The sequence below is a fragment of the Cervus elaphus genome, chromosome 33 (genome assembly GCF_910594005.1).
Source record: "Cervus elaphus chromosome 33, mCerEla1.1, whole genome shotgun sequence".
Taxonomy (NCBI): domain Eukaryota; kingdom Metazoa; phylum Chordata; class Mammalia; order Artiodactyla; family Cervidae; genus Cervus; species Cervus elaphus.
In genome coordinates this window covers 18,569,572-18,579,896 of record NC_057847.1, presented here as the reverse complement: position 1 = coordinate 18,579,896, position 10,325 = coordinate 18,569,572, and the positions used below count along the sequence as shown (strand labels likewise).

General features: G+C 39.4%; 1 long non-coding RNA gene across 1 annotated transcript in view; it reads left to right on the top strand.

Moving 5' to 3' along the window:
• The first annotated feature begins 791 nt into the window (after window positions 1-791).
• Window positions 792-10,325, top strand: part of LOC122688296 — a 68,882-nt gene continuing 59,348 nt past the window's right edge. Inside the window, exon 1 of the long non-coding RNA XR_006339411.1 lies at window positions 792-1,014. This is a non-coding gene — a long non-coding RNA (uncharacterized LOC122688296). The remainder of the gene's footprint in view (window positions 1,015-10,325) is intronic.

Genomic DNA, 10,325 nt, shown 5'->3' with positions numbered 1-10,325 from the left:
AGACCAGGCAAAAATATTTTCAGCACAAAGTGGCTCTGAGCTGGGGACATCTTAGAAGGGAGACTTGGAGTTCATGAGTAGTCATGACTCATACATACTCTGTAATTCAACTTCTGCATTTGGAAAAGCAAATTAAATGGAATTTGCTTATTTCCCTCCTAATTTACCATGTGTTTGACTCCATTCCATTATAGTGGGTATTATCTAAAAGTATATATTAAGTGCCAATGTTAGCACAGCACAAAGGACTGGATTAATAGACACCCATCAACACTGTTCTTGCCCTGTGGATCATCACAGTATTAAATTGTAACCAAAGGAAACACTGATAATGGGAATAACATCAGCACATCTGTTATAACTGAAAAGGAGTGGCTGAAACATTTGTGTTTTCAGTGACTTTTCCTTTGTCTTTTGCCCTTCTCAAAGTTTTTATCTCTTCTCAAACTTCCTGAGCGAATCTTGGCAGAAAGTTTAGCAAGCTATATCTAAGAGGTGGTAACAGAGTGGCATTTAGGGATGTGGGAAATCTTGAGTTTGGCCTACTGGAATCCTGAAGAGATAACTACTTTAAGGAGGAAAGGCCAACTCTATTCTTGGAAACATTTCACAGATAAATGCCAATGTCATTTATGTTACAAAAGAACCAGATTATTCAATATGGCATAACTCAATTGGTTAGAGGGAATATTTCAAAAGAATAAAAACTAAAGGATTCAGGGAATTTTGATCTTTTTCTCTCTCTGAGAATTTACTGCCAACACTGCCATGTAGATGAATCTACTCTTAATTAAAAAAAAATTAGCCTCGTAGCACAAACTGAAAAAGTTTAAGAACCAAAGCCGCTCCTCTCAACTTTGACTTTTTGTTTTGCTGTTTAATGTAGAATTTTGGATTACCTCTGGATTCACTGTAATGAAGAATCATCTGCTGTAGTGACATCTACAAGAACTAACTTGACTTGGAAATAACTTACTGGCTTATGGGGAGTCATCTACAACTATAACTTTGGAGGTAAATAAGGCATGATGTTATTGCTTGTTTTATTTGTTATCCGGGTTGTTGTTTTTTTTTTAATGAAAACTTATGTTGAATAAGAACTCCTTTACTATGAAAGCTTTGGTATTAATATAATTGACTGGGACTTGGAATTTTATGAAAACACCCTTTTACCTACTCTTGCCTTGAATATGTGTATTCATTTAAGGCTTAGTTGAAAATTTAGGATCTTGTTCACTATTGTTCTTTAGGGTGCTTTGAAGAAAATTTCATTGTATGAATCCATGAAAGGTATTAACATCTAATATCTTGGCTGTTTTATGAATACTTACGTTTTATGAATATACAAGGTTGTTTGAAATTTATCTTTTCCATTTTATTATCTTAAGTAGAGATTTCTCTATTGAAAAGTATAAAGCTACACAGATTGGAGAAACATATCAAGGGAGAAGGATATCCCAATGATTCAGTAGGTATTTTCTCTAGACATTAAAGAGATGATGTATTAGACAGTTCCTGGAACATGGCTAGAGCTTGACATATTATTTTTGGTTGATGACATGGTTGCCCTTCACAGTCAGAGGTGAACACAGGATGTGAAAAGTAAACAAAGTCTGAAAGAGCAGCTTGTGCTGTAGCATTTAATATTCTTTCTCTGTCAGCACTGACCCAGCTTGTTTTTCTAAGGGCCTGCAGTGTGGTGAAGCATCATGAGGGAATAATGGACTGTCTGAGCATGGGCAAACAGAAAAGAAAGATGATATCTGAAGTGGAAGTGAGGCTCAGAATTGGAAGCCAAAGTGCACTTTGTCAGTTAACTACTTGGGGAAAGTCACATAATCTGTGAGACCAAAAAAAAAAAAGACATAAGGAAAGAAGAACTGGAACCTAGATAAAAGGACAAATTGTATACACTATTGGCTTCTCCAATATCAGTTCTGTGTTTCTAGCTCATGGCTGGGAACAGGGTCCTGAGGGCATCCAACCATTACTTACTCACCCTGAATAACTGGGTCACACAGAGTGGCCATATCCTGATACCTTGTATCCCTAAACTTTTTGGTCTCTGGTACGGTGGAGGGGCCTTCTGTGGTAAGGTTAGCTACCCTAGATTACTACAGATTGCTAATTATCATTGTAAACTACATCAAAATCTAATAAAGAATTCCTTTGGGCAGAGCTTCCAGAAACCATAGTCTAATGTCAGCCTCAAAAGTAATGGCATATGTGAAATACTAGATAAGAGTCTATGTGTGTCTCAGTTGCCTCTTTTAGTAAATACATCAATCTCTACTGAGGTCCTGCTATTAATACTAAATGAGATCAAGCATACATGACACTTTGAGAGGAATAAAGCATATACTCTGTATTTGAGCTGGATAACTTATTGTATGATAAGTGCAGAAAGAGCCTCAGACAAAGCACCTAAGTGAAGCATATTCCACGAGAAAAGGAAATCTTGAGGCTTGGTGCCTACGTTTATTCATGGGAGATGCAGGAGAGGGAGGAGGAGTGCAGGAAATGGGAACAGGACGAAATGAAATAAAATAGTAGCAAAAAAGATCAAGGATTCTTCTGTGAATTAAAAAAAAAAATCATTGGCAAAGTACATACACTTCAACAAGGGTGCCTAAGTTTCATCATCTGCAGGACACAGACGCCAGTTTTTAAATATTTTTTTAAATATGGCCTGTGATGTAATTATGGATGTAAAATTATATCTCCTAGCTCAAAGAGAACTGTTGAAAGAACAGCAGCTGCTTTGTTTGTTGAGAATGTCAGTATCATTATTTTTATGGGATGCTTCAGAGAAACACTAATTTGTGAAAGAAAAGCATCCCAGAAGGCAAATTTGACAATTTAAATTCTCACGCTTAACGTGTTTGGAGGATCATAATTAATTGAAAGATAATGAAAAGCTGAATACGGCTTTGTTCAACTTCTTCATGAAGCCAGTGAAGTGATTCAGAATTAAAATTTCAAAATCTGAAAGAAGAAAGCATGCTATGCTTTAGACAGAAAAACATGAGGTGGCTGAGAGATTATGAAATGCTGATGGGCATCCCAACAGCATTCTAATACAGTTTCAACTGGATTGAGACTGTAAGAATAAGCAAAATCCCTTCCCACACTGATAAACACATACTTGTATATGGCATTCCATTTTTGAGGCAGACTTAAATAGTATGCTAGTTTATTATTGTCTGGAAAGTGAAGCCAATGAAAAACTGCCAATTTGGCCCTTTTAAGGAAATCAAAACCTAATCTTGTCTCAAAGTCAATCATTTTTGCTAGGTTTAATAACTAAACCAATTTGTGGGCAAACCTTAAGAAATGGAATCTTAAGAAATGGAAACCTCTGGAGGAGTTTCAAGAACAAAGTGTAGCTCCAATTAAAATCTAAGAAGAATCATGAACTTCAGCACCTAGATTCCATAGTGCATACATGTTAAGTTGCTTTAGTCATGTTCGACTCTTTGTGCCCTGTGGACTGAACCCTGCCAGGCCCTCTGTTTGGGGATCCTCCAGGCAAGAACACTGGAGTGGGTTGCCATTTCCTCCTCCAGAGGATCTTCCTTATACAGGAATCCAACCTGCGTCTTTTACGTCTGCCTGCTTTGGCAGGTGGGTTTTTTACTACTAGCACCATCTGGAAGCCCCCTATACACACCTAGTACCTGGCAAAAAGAAGGTGATGGAAAACCATGAATGAGTAAGTTCAGTGAATGAGTAAGTAAATGAAGAGAGATACTTCCCCAACCTCTATGGAGATCAATTCTTTTTTATGAAAACAATTTTATATAGTCAATCTAGGTGTAGAATGTAATTTATATTAACTTTCTATCTGTTTTCTAATATAGTCTGGGAATTAATTCATCCAGTATAGATAACATTTTAAAAAGAAATGCCATTTTGAGTTTTAAATAATCAATTTTAAATGGGGTTTTATAAATATTAGTCATTGTAATAACTGTCACTTTAGTACTCTGCCATGCCTTGCACACGTATCATCTCTTTTGTACTTACAAAGAACCAACAAGGTTAGTTTTAGCAACCCATTTTCTAAAGGGAACAAAGGCTCAGAATGCTAAATTACATGCTCAAAACTACACAGCTAGTAAAAGGCAGAACGAGGAGTCACAAACAGTCTGATTCTCAGGCTCACCATCTTAATCTTTAAACTGTCTTATGAACAGCTAATGAACATTTTAAACTTTGAGACACAAACCCCTTTCAGAATATAGATCCCTTCCTGAGATTAAATATGTATGTGTACATTGACAGGTAACTTCTAGAACATGGAGACACGGGGCAAACCCCATCCCCATATAAATGCTAGACTTAGGTCAGAAAATTTATGAAATACTAAGGAAAATTAGGAAGAAATATGAAAATTGCAACAGAAACTTCCATCACATACATAAACAAATATTAAAAGAAAAAAGGGATACTGAATTTTTTAAAGTAATCACATATTCTATAATAAGAAGTATGGTGTCCACTGCAACAAAACTTCAAATATAGTATCTATCATTAAATGTTAGCAAAATTATATTGCAAAATTTTTTCTTCTCTTTGATCTTCTCCCCTCCCCTTCCCACCTCACTGTGTTCATCTCCCCCCACCCCACATCTCCTTCCCTCAATACTGTGAATACATATTTAGTGACTGGCACATTATGTCCTGTTCTGGGTGTTTATGATATACCAGGAAAAACAAACCAAAACACAGAACACCAGGCTGAAACAAAAATCACTGTCTTCCAGGAGCCTATATTCTAGTGGGAGGATACATGATAAACATGATCTAATAGAAAGTGATAAATGCTATATTGAAAAAATACAGCAAGTTTTGCAGGTATGGGAATGACAGAGGCAAGTGGTTATTTTAAAGGGGATGGTCAGGATAGCGCTCACTGAGAAAAGCATATTGAAGCAAAGCTTTAAAGGAGGCAAAGGAGTTAACCAAGTGACTTTCAGAGGAAAGGCTGTTCTGGACAGAGGGTCAGTCAGTGAATAGGCACAAAGCAGGAGTGTGTTTGATAAGCTTAAAGCAAGGAAGGAGACTGTGTGGCTGAATGGAATGAGTGAGGGGTTAGAACCAAGAGATGAGGTCAGAAAGCTAATGGAAGCCAAAAGACACAGAGTGGATACAAACACAAGACCCGCGTATATGCTGTCTACAAGAGAGCCACCTCAGGCCTTGGGACACACACGGACTGAAGGTGAGGGGATGGAGAAAGATATTCCTTGCAAATGGAAATCAAAAGAAAGCTAGAGTAGCAATACTCATATCAGATAAAAATAGACCTTAGAATAAGGACTATTACAAGAGACAAGGAAGGACACTACATAATGATCAAGGGATCAATCCATGAAGAAGACATAACAATTTAAAATATCTATGTAACCAACATAGCAGCACCTCAATACACAGAGCAAGTGCTAATAGCCATGAAAGCAGAAATCAACAGCAACACAATAATAGTGGGGGACTTTAATACCCTACTTATACCAATGGACACATCATCTAGAGAAAAAATTAATAAAGAAACATAAGCTTTAACATGACACAATAAACCAGATAGACTTAATTGACATTTATAGGACATTCCATCTGAAAACAGCAGAATACACTTTTCAAGTGCACAAGAACACTCTCCAGGATAGATCACATCTTGAGTCACAAATCAAGCCTTGGTAAATTTAAGAAATTTGAAATTGAATCAAGCATCTTTTCCAACCACAACACTATGAGATTAGAAATCAATTACAGAAAAAAAAAAAAAAACTGTAAAAAATCACAAACAATACACTACTAAATAACCAAGAGATCACTGAAGAAATCAAAGAGGAAAAAAAATACACAGAAACAAATGACAATGAAAACACAGTGACCCAAAACCTATGGGAGGCAACAAAAGCAGTTCTAAGAGGGAAATTTACAGCAATACAATCCTAACTCAAGAAACAAGGAGGGGATATATGCATACATATATCTGATTCATGTTATTGTATAGTAGAAACTAACACAGCATTGTAAAGCAACTATACCCCGTTAAAAAACAGACAGCTATCTCTTAGAGGAATTAAAATGAGAAAAACTTTATACTACCTTGCCTTAGTCCATTTCCCATACTCTTCACTTCTTGACATGGATACAGGTTTATGCTTGGTCTCATAATTCTTTTTGTCTGAGGAACTTCCTGAATTTTGTATATATTTTGAAGGTAGAGTCACTGAGACTTCTAAACATATTAGATGTACCCTGTGAGAGAAAGCAAAGTCAATATGACCCCAATGCTGATAAATCACAATAATAATAGCACCAAATGATTTTTTGCATACATTTAGGAAGAGATACTAGGGTGAAAAAAAATTCAACTCTAAAGAATACAACTTGATACACCTAGTGTATTATTTTATAATCTGATATGTGCCATGGATTTTTCTGCCCCTCAAAGTTCCAAAGTAAAGTGAAGTGAAGTTGCTCAGTTGTGTCCGACTCTTGGGAACCCCATGGATTGTAGCCAACCAGGCTCCTCCATCCATGGAATTTTCTAGGCAAGAGTACTGGAGTGGGTTGCCATTGCCTTCTCCAGGGGATCTTCCTGGCCCAGGGGTTGAACCCAGGTCTCCCGCATTGCAGGCAGACACTTTACCCTCTGAGCCACCAGGGAAGTCTTCCAGTTTCAAAGACCTGTAGAAATCCCAAGGAGGGACCACAGATACTACACTCTTCCCTCCTTGTCCACCTGGATGCAAAACTCAATCTCTCCTTCACAAAACAAAACTTCCCTTCACCAGTTTCAACAAGAAATCTACTCCTCCCATGTTTACCAGGTCTCCTCACCTTTCGTTTACTTTCTCATGCAGTCTTTGTTCCCTCTCTATGAAACTGCTTTCTGTGAATTTTGAATTCTTATTTTGTGTAGAATATAAGGATCTCCTGCCCTCAGCACTCGATACATAAAACCCCTGAGGGAGGTTATCAGAATAAAGGAGGTATCAGAACCCGCCTTTCTTAAGAAGTTAGGTTTATAAATACACAGTAATCTCCTAAGGAAAATTCCCCCAGAATTTGCATGCAGGAGGTTTAGCAGCAGTGCTCTTGAAAACAGAAGTGCTCTTTGCAAGGGAAGTGAATTGTGCAGAGGTAGGATTTGAAATGGTTGAAACAGCAGCCACAGAGATCCCTCAAGGCTGAGATGATCCTACAATGGAATTAGAATGTCCCACATTAAGGAATGTGGCCCCACAACAATCAATCATCGTATATGGCTGCCCCCAGGAACTGGGGAACAGAGACTTGAGCAAGGCAGTTTCCTTCAGCTGAGGGCAATTCTCAGAGCTGGAGGCACCTGTAAGTAACCAGCAGCCACAGCATAGGGGATCAGGAAGCCTTAACCAGGAAGGGGCATCTAGGAGGTGTCCAAACGCATCCACTACAATCCTTCCCATGTCATTTAGTTCTACTCGCTTCATGTCGTATATTCCCTCAACAAGGGAACAACTTCTCCAGGAATACCATTCACCTCCTTTCCAGGGAAAACTTTTAGAAGTTTAGTGGGACAAACTACAGTGTCAGCCTTCTTCTCCCTTTCTCCCTCTTCCCCTGCCCTAGCCCTACAACTATATTCAAGACCATACCTGATATTTATAGTCTCCCTCATCTCTTAACCTCATATACTAGAATCCACCCACCCTTGACTGCCACTGGGTAATCAGCCGGTCTCCAGCACTTACCTGGTGGGATGACCCAGTCCAGACCCCCCCCCCAGTCCCCCCCAGATCTGGGGGATCTGGGCTCATAGTTGCTGTGCCCTTTTCAGGATACGGCTTCTGCACAAGTGCATTTACCATTAAAATTGGTTAGAGGAATACCAAGAGCCCAGTTCCCTTCACCTCCTTTCCTAAGCAGATCACTTGGGTGCCAAATCTACTTTTCCCTGATCCTACTATGTAACTTACGGCTTCCCTGGTGGATCAGATGGTAAAGAATCTGCCTGCAATGCAGGAGGTGTGGGTTTGATCCCTGGGCTGGGAAGATCCCCTGGAGAAGGAAATAGCCACACGCTCCAGTATTCTTGCCTGGGAAATCGCATGGACAGAGGCACATGGCAGGCTACAGTCCATGGTGTTGCAAGAGTTGGACACGACTGAGCAACTAAACGATGACATTATGTAATATGTAACAGCAGTCCTACCTTCTAATTATTGTTTCTGTTCACGTGCTCGGTTGTGTCTGACTCTTTGTCAGAGTCAGGTACCCCTGCCAGAACTGTCAATCCCTTTTTTGCTTACTGGCACAAAGAACCAAAAGTAACCATGTGACAGTCATAGCTGAAGTTTAATGGGACTCCTGTGGAGGAATTCCCAGGAATTCCCCTGGGAATCAAGTCCATTAAAATCTTACAGGACTGTGGGGATGGGAAGAACAATTTTCTCAAATGGGTCACTGGAAGTGATAACAAACACAGACCCTTCTTGTAACCCGTAGTTCCCAGACCCATGAATTTCCCTTGGGGAACACAGTATCACATAACAGTTGATGATATAGGGTGTGTTCTTTATTCTGGAGGGTGAAGGTATATACCACATTCTTGCACAGTATGATTTCCAACTTCCCACCTTTGGTGTATACCTTCAAAAAGCCATTCTATCACTCTATCAGGCTGGCCGAATCAGAGTGGTAAAATGCAATAGACCAGTGGATCTCATGGTTAGGTGCCTACTGTCACACCTCATTTGCTTTAAAGTGCACTGCTTGGTCCAATGCAATTTATGCAGGATCACATATTGGTATATCAAACATTTTGTTTGCTCTTGGATAACGGTGCAGCCAATGAGCCTAATGAGCAGGAAAGGCAATCACATAGAGAACATCAAACTAAATTTCTTCCTCTCGAAATTTCACGGACACAGTGTAACCAACGTTGTCTAGTTGGTCCCCTTAAGGCATGGGGCCATACTAGAGGGAAGGATTAGTCTTGCTGCTGGCTGGCCAAATGATTGGTCTGCCCTGGTGAGTGGTGGTACATGTTGCCGGGCTCATGCTATGTAGCTTGTCTCTGTAGCTTCTCCTGTATAAACCCTCTGTGCAACACTGCAGTGACTTTCAACAAAGACTGGCTAAGTTCTACTACATGGTTATTTAGTATCCCTTCTGCAATGATTTCTCTCTGTAGGCATTAAAAATATTAATTAATTTATTTGCTGTTCCCGGTCTCTTAGTTGCAGCTCGTGGGATATTTAATTGGTTGCATTCAAACTCTTAGTTGTGACAGGTGGGATCCAGTTCCCTGACCAGGGATTGAACCTGGGCCCCTTGCATTGGGGACATGGAGTCTTAGCCACTGGATCCCATAGAAGTCCCCTCTGGTGGACACTTTGATGTGAAACAAAGACATTCACACTTCGTGTCTATGTTTATATGTCAATTCACATGCCTCTTCTTCAAACCTCTTTTTCTCACTCTTTATCCTTCCAAGCCCCTGAACAACTAGGCAAACCATGTCATTGCTAATGAGCCCATGAGTAATCTTACAATCTACTTCTCTTCTGACACAAAGCAGATAATCACCCACACACACAATCCTCTGCTAATGGCGAGACTGTCTCTCACTGCTGTCTTTCAAGGTCACCCTGAGCAAAGCTTTTGGGCAAGAGTCCAAATTATGTATCAGTCGTCTACTGTGGTGTAACAAACCACCCCAAAACCAAGTAGTTTAAAACAACAACAGCTTATTATTTCTTAAAACAAGATGACAAATATGGCCAAGGATGGAGACAAATTAAGTGGAATGAAGATGACTCATAAAATGAAGATGTCTAGAATGCGATCATGATACTGTCAATAAACAAGGCAGGACATGAAACAGAGACTGAACTAGACAATACAGTTTAAAATAAGTATAGGAGATAAACTAGAAACAACCTTTAAACTTCTGACTAAACAAAACCAGAATTCCTTACCTTTGCCTCAGGCTTCTTCTCACTTTCGACTCTCATTTCTTGTTTTTTTTATAATTGTATTTTTTTTTTTATTTATTTTTTTTTTTATTAGTTGGAGGCCAATCACTTCACAACATTTCAGTGGGTTTTGTCATACATTGACATGAATCAGCCATGGATCTACACGTATTCCCCATCCCGATCCCCGCTCCCACCTCCCTCTCCACCCGATTCCTCTGGGTCTTCCCAGTGCACCAGGCCCGAGCACTTGTCTCATGCATCCCACCTGGGCTGGTGATCTGTTTCACCATAGATAGTATACCTGCTGTTCTTTTGAAATATCCCACCCTCACATTCTCCCACAGAGTTCAA